Source organism: Petromyzon marinus, unplaced genomic scaffold (genome assembly GCF_048934315.1).
Source record: "Petromyzon marinus isolate PM22_M1 ecotype Great Lakes invasive population unplaced genomic scaffold, UKy_Petmar_22M1.pri1.0 PM_Scaffold_71, whole genome shotgun sequence".
Taxonomy (NCBI): Eukaryota; Metazoa; Chordata; class Hyperoartia; order Petromyzontiformes; family Petromyzontidae; genus Petromyzon; species Petromyzon marinus.
In genome coordinates this window covers 142,791-160,205 of record NW_027423679.1, presented here as the reverse complement: position 1 = coordinate 160,205, position 17,415 = coordinate 142,791, and the positions used below count along the sequence as shown (strand labels likewise).

At 48.4% G+C, this 17,415-nt stretch overlaps 1 long non-coding RNA gene across 2 annotated transcripts; it reads right to left on the bottom strand.

The window, feature by feature from the left end:
• Window positions 1-715: 715 nt before the first annotated feature.
• On the bottom strand, window positions 716-10,070 carry LOC142923805 (uncharacterized). Of its 2 annotated transcripts, XR_012940847.1 has the most exons (4): window positions 9,887-10,069; window positions 7,496-7,612; window positions 3,016-3,163; window positions 716-2,671 (listed from the first exon to the last, which is right to left on the bottom strand). It is a non-coding gene; the product is annotated as an uncharacterized LOC142923805 (long non-coding RNA). The 2 variants fall into 2 exon arrangements; XR_012940848.1 differs by lacking the exon at window positions 3,016-3,163 and having other exon boundaries at window positions 9,887-10,070.
• Window positions 10,071-17,415: the final 7,345 nt, after the last annotated feature.

Here is a 17,415-nt window from a genome sequence, read left to right as displayed (position 1 = left end):
ACATTTATTCGATGCGACGTTTCTTATGGGATTTAATAAGCGACAACATTTTGACCCCAAACCGAGAGGATTCTGGGATGTTTGTGGTTTTTTGGTAATAACTCTGGAAGGAAACGTCGCAGATCCATCAAGGTGGTACTCGTACTGCTCGCCTCATCGAGAGGAATCCAAATATATGAGTGGTTACGCTATGGGATATGAAATGGACGAGCGACCAATAAAACAACATGTATTATGGGGTTGAATGCTTTTTGCTATTCACAAAATAAAACAAAAGCAGTCATGCAAACATCGAATTTAACACAGCACAGCAAAACCAGTTGCACCATTCAATTCCGCTCGTCCAGGCGGGGAGAATTCAATCACATTTATTCGATGCGACGTTTCTTATGGGATTTAATAAGCGACAACATTTTGACCCCAAACCGAGAGGATTCTGGGATGTTTGTGTTTTTTGGTAATAACTCTGGAAGGAAACGTCGCAGACCCATCAAGGTGGTACTCGTACTGCTCGCCTCATCGAGAGGAATCCAAATATATGAGTGGTTACGCTATGGGATATGAAATGGACGAGCGAGCAATAAAACAACATGTATTATGGGGTTGAATACTTTTTGCTATTCACAAAATAAAACAAAAGCAGTCATGCAAACATCGAATTTAACACAGCACAGCAAAACCAGTTGCACCAATCAATTCCGCTCGTCCAGGCGGGGAGAATTCAATCACATTTATTCGATGCGACGTTTCTTATGGGATTTAATAAGCGACAACATTTTGACCCCACACCGAGAGGATTCTGGGATGTTTGTGGTTTTTTGGTAATAACTCTGGAAGGAAACGTCGCAGACCCATCAAGGTGGTACTCGTACTGCTCGCCTCATCGAGAGGAATCCAAATATATGAGTGGTTACGCTATGGGACATGAAATTGACGAGCGACCAATAAAACAACATGTATTATGGGGTTGAATGCTTTTTGCTATTCACAAAATAAAACAAAAGCAGTCATGCAAACATCAAATTTAACACAGCACAGCAAAACCAGTTGCACCATTCAATTCCGCTCGTCCAGGCGGGGAGAATTCAATCACATTTATTCGATGCGACGTTTCTTATGCGATTTAATAAGCGACAATATTTTGACCCCAAACCGAGAGGATTCTGGGATGTTTGTGGTTTTTTGGTAATAACTCTGGAAGGAAACGTCGCAACCCCATCAAGTTGGTACTCGTACTGCCCGCCTCATCGAGAGGAATCCAAATATATGAGTGGTTACGCTATGGGATATGAAATGGACGAGCGACCAATAAAACAACATGTATTATGGGGTTGAATACTTTTTGCTATTCACAAAATAAAACAAAAGCAGTCATGCAAACATCGAATTTAATACAGCACAGCAAAATCAGTTGCACCATTCAATTCCGCTCGTCCAGACGGGAAGAATTCAATCACATTTATTCGATGCGACGTTTCTTATGGGATTTAATAAGCGACAACATTTTGACCCCAAACCGAGAGGATTCTGGGATGTTTGTGGTTTTTTGGTGATAACTCTGGAAGGAAACGTCGCAGACCCTTTAAGGTGGTACTCGTACTGCTCGCCTCATCGAGAGGAATCCAAATATATGAGTGGTTAAGCTATGGGATATGAAATGGACGAGCGACCAATAAAACAACATGTATTATGGGGTTGAATGCTTTTTGCTATTCACAAAATAAAACAAAAGCAGTCATGCAAATATCTGATTTAACACAGCACAGCAAAATCAGTTGCACCATTCAATTCCGCTCGTCCAGACGGGGAGAATTCAATCACATTTATTCGATGCGACGTTTCTTATGGGATTTAATAAGCGACAACATTTTGACCCCAATCCGAGAGGATTCTGGGATGTTTGTGGTAATAACTCTGGAAGGAAACGTCGCAGACCCATCAAGGTGGTACTCTTACTGCTCGCCTCATCGAGAGGAATCCAAATATATGAGTGGTTAAGCTATGGGATATGAAATGGACGAGCGACCAATAAAACAACATGTATTATGGGGTTGAATGCTTTTTGCTATTCACAAAATAAAACAAAAGCAGTCATGCAAACATCGAAGGACAGGTGGGAAAGTTCTACCCTTTACGATGTGGACCAGACAGCACTTAAAGGGTACTCAGAAGATGCTCTGTTATATTAGTTTCAGTGGGCCATTCTCTAGCACAAGGCTTGCATCATCATCACCACCCATCAACATTGCCAGCCATCTAAAACACACTCACACACCCACACACTCACCATGATACTCACACACTCACCCTCAAAAACACGCCCCAACCATCCTACTCTCACACACGTCATGAAAGTCACACATGCACCATTACTCACACACAAGCCTACAAACTCACGATGACAACAGCCGTAATTTGCCACTACATGACGGTGATGTCATCACAACAACCCAGGTGCCATGGGTTGATTGCTGTGCCAGGCTAGGTGCAGGAGGAGGTCACGGAACAGAGCCAGGTGCCATGGGTTGACTGCTGTGCCAGGCTAGGTGCAAGAGGAGGTCATGGGACAGATACTGATGCTATGGGTTGCCTGCTGTGCGACAATCCCACTTGGGCGACAGCCAAGGCCAAAGGTCGGAGTGCAGCCAGAAAACTCCTGAACCTGCACCACCTAGAGAGAAGGGGACATGGAGACATGGGGAGAGAGAGGAGGGAGGGAGACACGGGGAGAGAGAGGAGGGAGGGAGACATGGGGAGATAGAGGAGGGAGACACGGGGAGAGAGAGGAGAGAGACACGGGGAGAGAGAGGAGGGAGACACGGGGAGAGAGTGGAGGGAGACACGGGGAGAGAGAGGAGGGAGACACGGGGAGAGAGAGGAGGGAGACACGGGGAGAGAGAGGAGGGAGACACGGGGGGAGTGAGACAAAGGAGGCACCTGTGGGCCAGATGCCTCCTTTGTCTCCCCCCCCACCACCGCCACTGCTGATGTGTCCACACCGCGCTTGGTTCACACCTTCTTCTGGCTGAGTCGACGTAGAGGAGGCCCAGCCAACGAGCCACCACTTCAGAAGCTCGCGAGCCACCGACGGTGACCGTGAGAGGGAATCCAAATCAGCCTCTCGCCACCCACAATGCACAGCGCAGCCTCCACTCGCCCCGGCCTCAGCGGAAGTAGCAGCGGGGGGAGGCGAGGGGGGTGTGGTGGGTGTGGGGGGTGAGGGAGGGGGGTGTGGGGGGTGAGGGGGGACATGGGGGGTGGCGCAGGGGGAGTTATGGGGTTGAGGCGTTATGCATAATAAAGGTTTATTTGGGTTAGTCTCCAACACACCGATGTGCCAAAGTAGAAACTAATTGGCACTTTTGTTCACGTGACAAACTTTATTAATTGGCTGTGTCGGGTGGTGACGGGTTTTAAGACATTTATATTTACACGATCTTACCGCAAAAAAAAAACATGGGATTGGAGAGTTGGGGGTTTAGAGGGTTATGGGTTTAGTGTAATAAAGGTTTGAGGGTTAGGGGTTTTTTAGGGTTTGGGTTGTAGGGGTATAGGGGTTTAAACGGTTAGGAGATTAGAGGGTTAGGTGTTTAGAGGGTTTGGGTTTTAGGGTTTTTAGAGGGTTAGAGGTTTAGAAGGTTGGGGTTTAGAAGGTTAGGTGTTTAGAGGGTTAGGGGTTAGTTAGATTTTGAGATGGTTGGGGTTTAGATGGGTTCGGATTTAGGTTAGGGATTAGGGTTGTAGAATGTTAAGGTTTCAAGGTTTACAGGGTTAAGGGTTCTGAAGGTTACGCTTTAGAAGGGCATAGGTTTCGAGGGTTAGGGTTTTAGAGGGTTTGGTTTTTAAGGATTTAGAAAGTTGGGGGCTCAAAGAGTTAGGGGTTTGGGTTCAGAGGGTTAGGGGGTTAGAGGCATAGGGGTTTAGAGGGGGAGGAGTTTAGAGGGTGAGGGGTTTAAGGGTTAAGGGGATTAGAAAGTTAGGGTGTTAAGGGTGAAGGAGATTAGAGGGTTATGGTTTTCGGAGTATAGGGGTTTAGAGGGTTAGGGGTATAGAGGCTTAGGTGTTTATAGAGTTAGGGTTTTAGGAATCTATGGGTCTGTGATTAACACGAACCCTATGGGAGACCCAATGATTAACACTGAACCCTATGTGAGCCCCAGTGATTAACACTGAACTCTATGGGAGACACAGTGATTAAAACTGAACTCTATGGGAGCCCCAGTGATTAACACTGAACTCTATGGGAGACACAGTGATTAAAACTGAACTCTATGGGAGCCCCAGTGATTAACACTCAACCCTATGGGAGACCCAGTAAATAACAATGAACCCTATGGAAGACCCAGTAACACTCAACCCTATGGAATGCCCAGTGAGTAACACTGAACTCTATGGGAGACCCAGTGAGTAACACTGAACCCGATGGGAGACCCAGTGATTAATACTGAACCCTATGGGAGACCCAGTAATTAACACTGAACCCTATGGGAGACCCAGTGAGTAACACTGAACCCTATTGGAGCCCCAGTGATTAACACCAAACCCTATGGGAGACCCAGTGATTAACACTCAACCCTATGGGAGACCCAGTGAGTAACACTGAACTCTATGGGAGACCCAGTGAGTAACACGAACCCTATGGGAGACCCATTGATTAACATGCAACCCTATGGGAGACCCAGTGAGCAACACTGAACCCTATGGGAGATCCAGTGATTAACACTTAACCCTATTGGAGCCCCAATGAGTAACACTGAACTCTAAGGAAGTCCCAGTTATTAACACCGAACTCTATTGAAGCCCCAGTGAGTAACACTGAACTCTAAAGCAACCCACTCCCGAGTGTGCTGATTCGGTCTCAATAGGTGCTCGCTAACAGCACATTCCCCAACAGTCTCTTCAGGCTAAAAGGGAATCTCAAACAGGGAATGTATTTGTCTTTGTGTGAGAGTGAGTCAGAGTAAGTTTGTGCGAGGGTGAGTTTGTGAGAGTGAGTTTGTGCGAGGGTGAGTTTGTGAAAGTGAGTTTGTGAGAGTGAGTGAGCTTGTGAGAGTGAGTGAGTTTGTGAGGGTGAGTGAGTTTGTGAGAGCGAGTGAGTTTGTGAGAGTAAGTGAGCTTGTGAGAGTGAGTGAGTTTTTGAGAGCGAGTGAGCTTGTGAGAGAGAGTGAGCTTGTGAGAGTAAGTGAGCTTATGAGAGCGAGTGAGTTTGTGAGAACGAGTGAGTTTGGGAGAGCAAGTGAGCTTGTGAGAGCGAGTGAGTGTGTGAGAGTGAGTGAGCATGTGGGAGTGAGTGAGTTTGTGAGAGTGAGTGAGCTTGTGAGAGTGAGTTTGTGAGTGTAAGCTTGTGAGTGTGAGTGAGCTTGTGAGTGTGAGTGAGCATGTGGGAGTGAGTAAGTTTGTGAGAGAGAGCTTGTGAGAGTGAGTGAGCTTGTGAGAGTGAGTTTGTGAGGGTGAGTGAGTTTGTGAGAGTGAGGGAGATTATGAGAGTGAGTTTGTGAGAGCGAGCTTGTGGGAGTGAGTAAGCTTGTGAGAGAATGATTGAGATTGTGAGAGTGAGTGAGTTTGTGAGAGTGAGTGAGCTTGTGAGAGTGAGTGAGCTTGTGAGAGTGAGTGTGTAGTATAGCGATTAGTGTGCTGCGCTACGAACTTGGCGACCCAGGTTTGATTCCCTCTAATGGTCAACACTGGTGACGATTATCTGAACCAGGCATCCCGTAGGTCAACACAGCCTCAAATGAGTGCCTGCTGAGGTGCACACACCTCACCAGGCACTCATTTGAGGCTGTGTTGACCTACGGCCAACTTCATCTCCCTAGTGGTGATGTGCACACACCTCACCACTAGGGAGACAAAGTTGGCCGTGCCTGTTGCTGGCCACCCACCCCCTCGTGTTCCATGCTGGCTTTCATAGGTGCTTGCTAACAGCGTTTGCCCCAACGGTCTGTTATGGCTATACGGGGGATCTTTATCTTTGTGGGTGTTTTTGTGTGTGCGTTTGTGGGTGGGTGAATTATTGAGTAGATGAGTGGGTGACCAAGTGAGAATTGGTGGATGAGAGAGTCTGTGAGTGAGTGAATCTGTGAGTGGTTGAGCGAGTGGATGAGTAGGTGAGTGAGTAGGTGAGGGAGTGGGTTAGTGAGTGTGTACATTTGTGTGTGAGTGGGTGAGTAGGTGAGAGTGAATGATTTGATAAATGAGTGGGTGGGTGAGTGCATTTCTGAGTGAGTTAGTGAGTGGGTCAGTGAGTGGATAATTGAGTGGGTGAGTGAGTTTCTGAGTTATTGGGTGGATGGGTGAGTAGTTGAGTGAGTGGATACGTGATTGAGTGAATGAATAAGATAATCATTGGCGAAGTAGCTGAATGAGGAAGTGATGGAAGGAATAAATGTGAAAATGTGGGTGAGTGAGTGACTAATTGAGCAAGTAGATGAGCGCATTTGTGAGTAAGTAAATGAGCAGGTTATTGATTGAGTGGATGAGTGAGTGGGTGAGTGACTGATGGAGTGAGTGGGTGAGTGAGTGATGAAATTATTGGGAGGGTGAGTGGGTGAGTGATATTCTGAGATCGTGGTTAAGAGAGTGGATGCTTGAATGAGTGGAAGAGTGGATAGGTAAGTGGGTGAGTGAGTGTGTGGGTGAGTAGGTGAATGAGTTTCTGAATGAGTGGCTGAGTAAGTGGGTTGTTGAATGAGTGAGTAGTTGAGTGAGTGGATGAGTGAATGGATGAAATGATTGAGTGGATGGGTTAATGGTTGCGAGTGAGTCGGTGGGTGGATGAATGAGTTTCGGAGTGAGTGGATGAGTGAGTGAGTGAGTCTGCAAGTGAGCGAGTTGGTCAGTGAGTGGCTGAGCGAGTGAATGAGTAAGTAGGTCAGTGAGTGGGTGCGGATAAGTGAGGTAGTTTTTAAGTAAGTGGGTCGGTGGTTGAGTGAGTTTCTGAATAAGTTAGTGGGTGAGAGCTTCTTAGTGAGTCTGTGAGCGATTGAGTCTGTGAGTGAGCGAGTCTATCAGAGAGGGAGTCTGTGAGCGAGTAAGTAAGTGGGTGAATCTGTGTGCACATGGGGAAGTGGGCGAGTGAGTGCACGAGTGGGTGAATTATTTTGTGAGTCAGTTTCTGAGCGTGTGAGTGGGTGAGTTTATGAGTGATTATGTGAGTGGATGCACGAGTGGGTGAGCAAGTGGGTGGGTAAATGGGTGAGAGAGTTCTTGAGTGAGTGGCTGAGTAGGTGAGGGATTGGGTGAGCGAGTAAGCCTGTGAGTCGTTGAGTGGATGAGTGCACGAGTGGATGAGTCTGTGCGAGTCTATGGGTCTTTGTGCAAGAATATTGTCTGTGTTTCGACGGGTCTTTGTTTGAGTTAATTGGTTTCTGTGTAAGTCTATGGGTCTGTGTGAGTCTATGGATCTATGTGCGAGTCTTTAGGTCTCTGTGTGGTGCACATAGCCTGGCATGTGAGTAGGGGGTACTGTAACCCTGTGTGTATGTGGGTGGGATACCGTAACCCTGTGCGAGGGGATCTTTCCACCCTGGGGCAGAGGGAGGATCATGAAGGTGGACCTGGAAGCGCTCGGCTTGGGAGACGAACCTTCCTCCTCCTGCTTCTTGTTATTGTGCTGGGGGGTAGGGGGTGTGGAGAGGGAGGAAGGAAGGAGGAAGAGAGGAAACTAAACTATTTATATTTTACCAGGTGAGGCCCACCGAGCTACACAGCTCTTCTTCAGAAGAGAAAAGGCCAAAAATTATCGGTCAACGAAGTGGCTTATCATCACGTCGACACTTATAGAAACCAAACACTCTGAACGCGACCACAGGGAGAGAGAGACATGCAAACTTAAAATATATAGCAGGTGTGAGGGTAGGGATCGAACCCACGACCTCCTGTATTACAGGCGAGGTAGTTACGGGAGAAAGGAGAGGGATAGAGGCAGGGAAAGAGAGGGAGGTAGATAGGGAGGTAGAGGGGGTGAGGTAGAGGGGGTGGGGAGAGTGGGGGGAGAGGAAGAGGAAGGAAGAGTGGGTAGTGGGTAAAGGGAGGGGGGGGGGGAATTAAGTAAAACTCACAGTATTGCTTGCACTCACCATGATACAATCACCATCAAACTCACACTGTCACATACCATCACTCACATCCTCACCACGAAACTCACACACCCACACACACTCACCCTCATAAGCACACCATTACCATCCAACTCGCACACACGACATGATAGTCACACACTCAATCACAATTACTTACACACAAGCCCACCAACTCACGACAATGGCCACCATTCGCCACTATGTGGCGGTAATGTCATCACAACAAACCAGGTGCCATGGGTTGACTGCTGTGCCAGACTAGGTGCAGGAGCAGGAGTACACGGGATAGACCCTAGTACCATGGGTTGACTGCTAAGCCATGCTGGATGCAGGAGGACACGGGACAGACCCAGGTGCCATGGGTTGACTGCTGTACCAGGCTAGGTGCAGGAGGAGGTCACAGGACAGATCCGGGTGCCACAGGTTGACTGCTGTTCCAGGCTAGGCACAGGAGGAGGTCACGGGACAGATCCTGATGCTATGGGTTGACTGCTGTGTGACAAATCCACTCGAGTGACAGCCAAGGTCAAAGGTTGGAGTGCAGCCAGTAAACTCCTGACCCCTGAACCTGGACCACCCAGAAATTAGAGGGGGATGGAGACACGGGGAGAGAGAGGAGGGAGACACGGGGAGAGAGAGCAGAGGTAGGAGGAGAGCGCGTGCAGGAAGCGAGAGCTCCTCTCGAGATGCAGGAGGTAAAGATGGCCCAGAATCAACGACGACTGCAAGGTATGCTGGGAGGCAAGGTCATGTGACCAATGCGACACAGGGGCGGCAGTGCTGGCTGGAGCCATCGCTGTTGGAGCCGCATGGGCAGAGGACCCAGAACGCATCCTTCATCCCAGCACCTGCACCAACCACAATCACCATCACAACTATAACCAAAACAACCATAAAATAACCACAACTAAAACCACACCTCCAATTAGCACGGTTGGCTGGGTAGGGTGCGATAGAAGTTCAAAATACATACAACTACCAAAACAACCATCATAACCACCTACACCACAACTATGACCATTACAACCACCACCTACACAATTATAACAAATATAACCACAAAGACCACAACCGCACATTTAACCACAACCTACACAACCACAATTATAACCACAACCAAAACCACCACAAGCACCACAACCAGAGCCACAATTACCATAACAATCAATAAAACCACCTACAACACAACTGTAACCTCAACCACCACCACAACCACCATCATAACCATCGCAACCACCACCATAACCAAACAACAAAAATATTAACGCAGATACTACACAACCACTGCATGAAGGGTCTTTATCCCTCTGTGGGTGGGTGGGTGAGTGGCTGAGTGGGTGGGTGAGTGGATGGCTGAGTGAGTGGGTGAGTGGGTGGCTGAATTGGTGGGTGAGTGAGTGGCTGAGTGAGTGGGTGGCTGAGTGAGTGGGTGGCTGAGTGAGTGGCTGAGTGTGAAATGGACTCGAACCTGCACCTCTGCATTGCAAGTCCAGTGAGCTCACGGCCCGCGTGTGGAGGGGTAAAGTGTGGCTACGCCCAGCGTGGAAGGGGAGACCAAATACTCCACATCGCGGCCTCTAGTGGAGACCATTTCTGCCACGACAACAAATCCGTCCCTCCAGAGATACAAAAAAACTAAATTTAACTCATCCCATCAGCCGCAATCTGGCAGTGCCTCTCCTCATCATCATCAGCAGCAGCAGGGCCGTGAACTCAGCAGGCGCCTAGCGCGTGACGGCTGTGGGCCAGGCGCCTCCTCTGCCTCCCCCTCCCCCGCACCACCGCCACTGCTGCTGTGTCCACACCGTGCAAGCTTCTCGCCTTCTTCGGGCTGAGTCGACGTAGAGGTGGCCCAGCCAGCGAGCCGCCGCTTCAGAAGCTCGCGAGCCACCGACGGTGGCCGTGAGCGGGAATCCAAATCGGCCGCTCGCCACCCACAATGCACAGCGCCGCCTCCACTCGCCCCGGCCTCAGCGGAAGAAGCAGCGGGGGGAGGGGCGGGGAGAGGGGGCGGGGTGAGGGGGGTAAAGGGGTGGGGCGAGGGGGTGTGGCCATGGGGGGGAGGAGCTCCGGTGGGGGGAGGGGCTCAGGGCTGTTTACGTCGCAGTGGGCGTGGTCTCATGGTACCGCCCCCTCGTCTCGAGCCACGCGCTTCCTCCTGGCAGTTTGTCCGTTAGAGAGGCGGGGAGAGCATCTGGCGAAGGTGAGGAGCGGTGAGGTGATGTGAGTCTGTGTGTGTGTGAGTCTGTGTGTGAGTCTGTGTGTGTGAGTCTGTGTGTGTGAGTCTGTGTGTGTGTGTCTGTGTGTGTGTGTCTGTGTGTGTGTGAGTCTGTGTGTGTGTGAGTCTGTGTGTGTGTGAGTCTGTGTGTGTGTAGTGGTTAACGCGCCGCGCTATGAACCCGGTGTCCCCGAGTTGGATTCCCTCTCAAGGCCAACACGGTGGCGATTATGTGAACCGGTCCTGGGCCTTCCCTAGGTCGACTCAGCCTCAAATGAGTACCTGGTGTGGTGTGAAAGCGTCGCCACTAGGGAGACAAAGGCGGTCGGGCGTTGTGTTGGCCACCCATTCCCTCGTGTGCCGTTCTGGCCTTCATAGGTACTGCTGGCTATCAGCACTTGCCCCAACAGTCTATTTCATCTATAAGGGGGATCTTTATCTTTGTTGCTAGTGGTGTTGTTGGTGGTGTTGATGGTGTTGGTGTTGATGGTGGTTGTGTTGGTGGTGGTGGTGTTGTTGGTGGTGCTGTTGGTGGTGTTGGTAGTCGAGTTGGTGGTGGTGTTGTTGATGGTGGTGTTGTTGATGGTGGTGTTGTTGGTGTTGATGGTGGTGGTGTTGCTGGTGGTGTTGGTGGTGGTGTTGGTAGTCGAGTTGGTGGTGGTGTTGTTGATAGTGGTGTTGTTGATGGTGGTGTTGGTGTTGATGGTGGTGGTGTTGTTGGTGGTGCTGTTGGTGGTGTTGGTACTCGAATTGGTGGTGGTGTTGTTGATGGTGGTGTTGTTGATGGTGGTGGTGTTGGTGGTGGTGTTGTTGGTGGTTTTGATGGTGGTGGTGTTGGTGGTGGTGTTGTTGGTGGTTTTGGTGGTCGTGGTGGTGTTCGTGGTGTTGATTGGGGTGTTGTTGGTGGTTGTGTTGGTGGTGTTGATGGTGGTGGTGTTGGTGGTTTTAGTGGTCGTATTGGTGTTGTTGGTGGTGCTGTTGGTGGTGGTGTTGGTAGTCGAGTTGGTGGTGGTGTTGTTGATGGTGGTGTTGTTGGTGTTGATGGGGGTGGTGTTGATGTAGGTGGTGTTGATGGGGGTGGTGTTGGTATTGTTAGTGGTGTTAGTGATGTTTTTGGTGATGGTGTTGATGGTGGTAATTTTCTTGTTGGTGGTGGTGCTGGTGTTGTTGGTGGTGGTGTTGTTCGTGGTGTTAGTGGTGGTTCCTACGATCCGTCATGGCTTTAAACAGGCTGGATTGTGTGAGGGGCTCACAAATCCTTGAAAGATCTGGACACTTTCCCACCAGTAAGCTCCTCCGGCAGGCAAGGCTGCGTTGGCTGGGTCTTGTAGCCCACATATCCAAGCAGTTTTTTTGGCCGCATAAAGGGGGCTAAACGGGCATGACATGGGCTGTCGAAAATATGCACTGATGCTGTCTGGGAGGATGTGGAGCTGAGTGGACTTGCAGAAGAGTGGTATCAGCGGTGTAAATAGCATCCTTCACGAGGAAGCTCGTGAAGGATGCTACTGGGCAGTTGGAGGCAGTCGCCCTCCAACAACAACTGAGGGCAGAGGAGTGACGCTCACAACGAGTGGCGGATAAAATTCAGCATGTTGGCACAGTTTGGGATACAGCTGGTGTATCTACCAGTCATCTCAGCCAACCTTTGGAACCTGGGTCTATCCCGTGACGTCTTGACAGCCTTCGGCACTTGATGTGGCCTAAAAGTGCACCTGGCCCGGCACAGGCGCCGTGGTGACATCACCACTACTTTGTGGCGTATGTTGGTTGTTTTTGTGTTTCGTGTTGTGAGTAAGTGGTGATGATGTGAGTCTGCGTTGATGATGTGGGTTCATGGTGAGGATGTGAGTCCTCGTGTTGAGATCTGGGTACCGTCACGCCCCCTCGACTATTTGTGATCCTCGCCTTCGTCTCCTGCTCCGCATGCAGAGACCCGGACTGTGCGAGAGACGCTGCGAGTTCTGTGCACCCTGCTCTGCAAGTTGCCACCATGGAGGTACGTGTGGCTCCTCCACTCGTGTGGTGAAGTATGGATGGACGTGTGCTCTCCACTTTGCGTGTGGCTACCTGTCACCTATCCATATACCTGAGTGTGCATCTGCTTGCCTGCCTGAGTGTGTGTGCATCTATCAGAGTATCTCCCCCGAGATCCTGTGTACCTGCCTGTCTACACGTGAATAATCTACAGTACTTTTATCTATCCACTACTGGATGAAGGCCTCCTTCCCTGAGACCCTGCTACCACCCCTCATGATCCTGCGATGGAATAATCCACCAAGCACCGATTTTGTCACTCCATCTTTCTGCTGACCTCTCAGACGTGCTCCGATACTTGGCTGCAGCTCCGTTATTGTTCTTGATCATCGGCCATCGTTGTTCCTCCTGGCCGTGGCATTTCCTGGCCCAGCCCCACTTCTCTTAACAGTTTGAAGGATGCCATTCACCTGCGTGTGTCCTCTAAATCCACACGTGTCTCATTGTAAATCCAGGTGTGACATCAGATATCAGCCAAATATCCCAACGCTGAGAACTTACAACATCTTGGCAGGACCCTCCTGATTGTGGAGCCCAGGATCTCAGAGATCCTGGCTCAGTGCTCGCCTCCTGCGCTTTCCCCAACATCTTGCTAAAGCTTACGTGGTGGACCTTTGTCTTTGTGTGCATGTAGATGAGCCGAGCTGGAGAGGCGAGGAGTAAGGGCGAATCTTGCACCACGTGGAGTGCGCTGTCCCCAGAGGGCACCGCCTCCGCCTGCAGCAAATCACCGCAAGGTAAGAACGGTAATGAGCGACGTCACAGAGGGCCATGGTGAATGCTGTAACATCACGATGGCCATGTTGTATGGTGGATGTCACAGTGGCCATGATGCAGTGGAGATTTCATAGCGACCATGATGCATGGGTGATATCCAGGTGGCCAACGTACGGTGCAAAAGAAGTTTAGCATACATACAGACATACCTGGTATTGGCCAAAATATCCCAATCCTGAAATATTTTCCTACAAATTGCTCAAATTTGGGATCACACAGCTGTTGTTGTTCTTCTCATGTCTGCAGAAATCATGGCTCTCTTTGGCCCTCACTTGACCAACCGTGAGAAGCTGGAACTCGCAGCCATGCAGGAAGTGTGGTACTTTGCACTCTACAACAAATCTGAGGGATTCAACAATGGTGGATACGACGACTACGAACGAAATTACATTCTGGTGAGGCTCGCCACAAAACACCAACTGTGGGGGCGGTCACAGGGCCTATCGGTAGCGGGGTTTGCGGCTTCTTGTTATTGCACCTGAAGTACCAACCAGGGCTATTACACACACACACACACCAATGCACTTCAGAATCAGAATTTTTAATCCCGAGTAAAGCCCATTGAGCTAAGAAGCTCTTTTTTCAAGGGTGACTGAGCCAGCGGACATTAGAATATTCCACAATGACAGGTAAAAAAAACCGTAATAATTACAGAGAATACTTTTGAAAATTACATTCTCACTTAAATCTTGAATTAAAGCTTTTGTGACTGCAGGAATTCATATTCTTTGGGTCTTTCGGTAAAGTCACATATATAGGTTCAAAGAAAAGAACAAAAAACAAAAACTATGACGTTTCGATTGCAACACAAGTGGTCGTCTTCAGGAAAAGGGGGGTTAGCTTCCCAAGGCAAACTGTTTATAAGGGTTTGAATTGGGCGTAGCCCAAATGTCAGCAGCCAATATTAATGCAAGTGGTGGGCAGCCAACCCGACAGTTTCAGATCTGCCTTATGTTCGGGAACAGAAGGCAGATCCGAAACTCGTTAGGATCTGAAACACGGTAGGACCATACCTCAGCCGTGGCTGATCATTGTTTTAACGCGGTGGGCTCACACGAAATGTATTTCTCTAAGACGAAGGTACTTTGCAAGCCTACTGGCTATCAACAAAGATTTGTTCATAAAGCCATCCATATATATAGACACAGACACAATTTCCACCGAGAAGATGGGTACAAACTGTGCAATCATTAGAAGGACGTTATCAACCAGTTTAAGTCATAACTGGCTATGATGTTCCCATCCTACCACCTTCCGATGTTAGTTGTGCTTCATGCCCATTTCAAACTTGCGCTTTCACAGGATTCTCACGAACACAGCCACTTCGCGCGCCGACCCCTCGGTTGCTGCTCTGCGATCTTCCATTAACATTCTAATCTCTAATTAGCATACTCATGACTCATTAACATGCTAATCTCTCATTAACATGCTAATCTCTCATTAACATGCTAATCACTCAATAACATGCTAATTTTCACCTGGCAGCCCTTTGATTGTTTTTTGGTTATTTTCTTTGAACCTATCGACGTGCCTTTACCGAAAGACCCAAAGAATATACATCCTCACTTCTTAAACTTTGTGATTGGAATTATTTACACTTTAAATGATTGTACCTTTTGTGCAGTTCCGGCATGAACACCTCCACTACCGCTATGAGGTGCTGAAGAAGATTGGAGAAGGAGGTCAAGGCCAGGTGATCCAGTGCCTTGATCACAAAAGGAACATCCTGGTGGCCATCAAGATCCTGGTGTCACCATCGAGGTAAGACTTCAGAGCCGCGCTGTCACGAGGCCGATGTTGTTAAGTCCGTTGCCACGGGCAGCCGTGCGATGCGGTGGTGACACCTGTGCATCAAAGTGAGAAGGGGGGCCTGGGTTCGACTCCTGATTCGGGTGCCCTCCTGTATGGAGTTTACATGTTATACCCCTGTTCTGCATCAGTTCCTTCTGGGTTCTCAAATTTTTACTCCATGAAGCTTAAAATACACACACAGTGTAAACTAATATTGGGGCAAAGCATCCCATTGCTGAAGGATTACCTGCACATTACGGTAATTCCTCATTTAATGCTGTAGATACATTCCTGAAAAGTTCCGCGTTCAGCAAAAAAGTATTGAGCGAAAATAATTTACCCATAAATAATGTAATAATAATGTTTGGCGAGATACAATGCACTCATACACCTTGAGATGACGAGACCAATAACTGAGGGTATACCGTCATGTTACTTTATCATTGCGAGTAATTTATCATTGCAGCTCAAGAAAGTAGTTCGTTGTTGACTACTCACAAATAGTGTTATAACGGGCGGGTTCCGTGCTTTAACAGGCATGTTCCACGTTTTAACAAGTGTGTTTTGTTTTAAATCAAAAAGCGTTCCGTTATGCAATGGACGCGTTCGTGTTATTACGGGCACATTCCGCGTTGTGCGAAAAGTGTGCCCTAATAGAAGAGCCACATTGAAGCTAAGATGCGTTGTGTTAACATGCTTTTTCATTTATATTTCTCAAATGACCAATCCGATTTGAATGGCTCTTCACTTCCAAATCTTATTGGGTGCACTACATCGGCTCCTGCTCCCTCTGTGGTAGCTCCTCACCAATGATATTTGAGTGTACTACTGGAACTCATGGTGCTGTTAGACCTGGTGAATTCATATTTAATTAATTTATTCTGGCTAGAATTTGGCTCTGGATATCCCTTAAGCAAATATAGGATCTTCATTTGTGGACTTCCTCTGTGCAGCTCCAAGCAAGAAACATTCCAGAAGATGGAACTCCAGATAGCTCTGGAACTTCAGGGCGAGGGCAGTGATGAAGATTTCAACATCATCAAAGTCCTGAATACATTTTATTTCAGAGGACACCACTGTATCGTCCTGGAGCTGTTGAAGTATGTACTGCATGCCCCCCCCCCCGCCTCCGCCAATAATGTGGTTAACTAACTTAACAAACTTTCGTTATTTTTTAGAAGCGACCTGGCCAGAAATAAAAACTTAACAAAGTAACATGTATATTCTTGATTCTTTCGGTAAAGTCACGTAGAAGGGAAACAATAAAATAATAGAAATATAAAACAATACAATTCTCACGACGTTAAAAATAACCGCCACTTTTTTCAAATTTTCTTGTGGTTTTCACACCTGATGATGATTGCTTGTGTTGCAGTCGAAACGTCGTGGGAATTTGATTGTTTTTTATTTTTATTATTTTATTGTTTCCCTTCTACGTGACTTTACCGAAAGAACCAAGAATATGAATCCCTGCAGTCACGAAAGCTTTAAATCGAAATTTAAAAAGTAACATGTAGTTTCTAAATGTGGAGGGGAAAACCAGTGGACCCACAGAAAAATCCACGTGCCCACGGGGAGAACATGCAAACTCCAAATGTACAGGCGTCACGGTCGGGATCAAACCTACGACCTCCTCCATACCAGGCGGGGGAGATGTCATCTCGCCACCGCGGCAAGCTGTTAATTTTGAGATTCCCACGCCACCCATGCATTGCAATACTTTGGAGCTGCCATGTGTCATGGGTGCATTGGAGGCCACTTCTCTTTTCTCCATTAGCCCTGCCACTTTTACCAAGCCACGCCTCCACTCAATCAGCAGGGTGGCTGGATAGCAGTGGTGATGCTTGTGTCTCTCGGCGAGAATCCGAGCTTCTTTTCTGTGTGGAGTTTTTATCTTCTCCCAATAGATAACCCTCCACCACCCGGCAACAAAGCCAATGAAATAAAGTTGTCAAGTTGGCATATATGCCAATTTATTTGGTTTATTGACAAACTGAAGACCTCAACCCACACGGAACTATAACTCTTAATATTGGTCATGAACGTGCACATGAACGTACAAGATTAACATGATTATCGTTATCAGAATCAGTGCAGCATTGTAGGGGATGGCACTGATGCTGTTTTTGTTGCTGCTTCTGCCTCTCTCGCAGGGAGAGCCTTCATGAAGTGAATAGAAAAGCGGGGCTCCGGCGGTTGGACATGGCGATGGTGAAAACCTACACCAGGGGCATCCTCAAGTTCTTGTGCCACATCAATTCCATGAAAATTGTCCACGCAGACATCAAGCCAGTGAGTGGACACATCGTTCAGCTTTCACTTTGGTGCAGAGGTGTATCTTCATTGGGGACTCGTTCCACAGAGAAAACCGGCCATGTTGGTCACAAGGTTGATACGTTAGCTCTGCCCTTCTCACTGGAAGGAGGCAGGGTCATGCTACCTCTGGTGAAGATGATCTGGTATGAATTAAACTATAGTGTAGAGTTGTGTCGCTCTTGGGGACTCACCAGA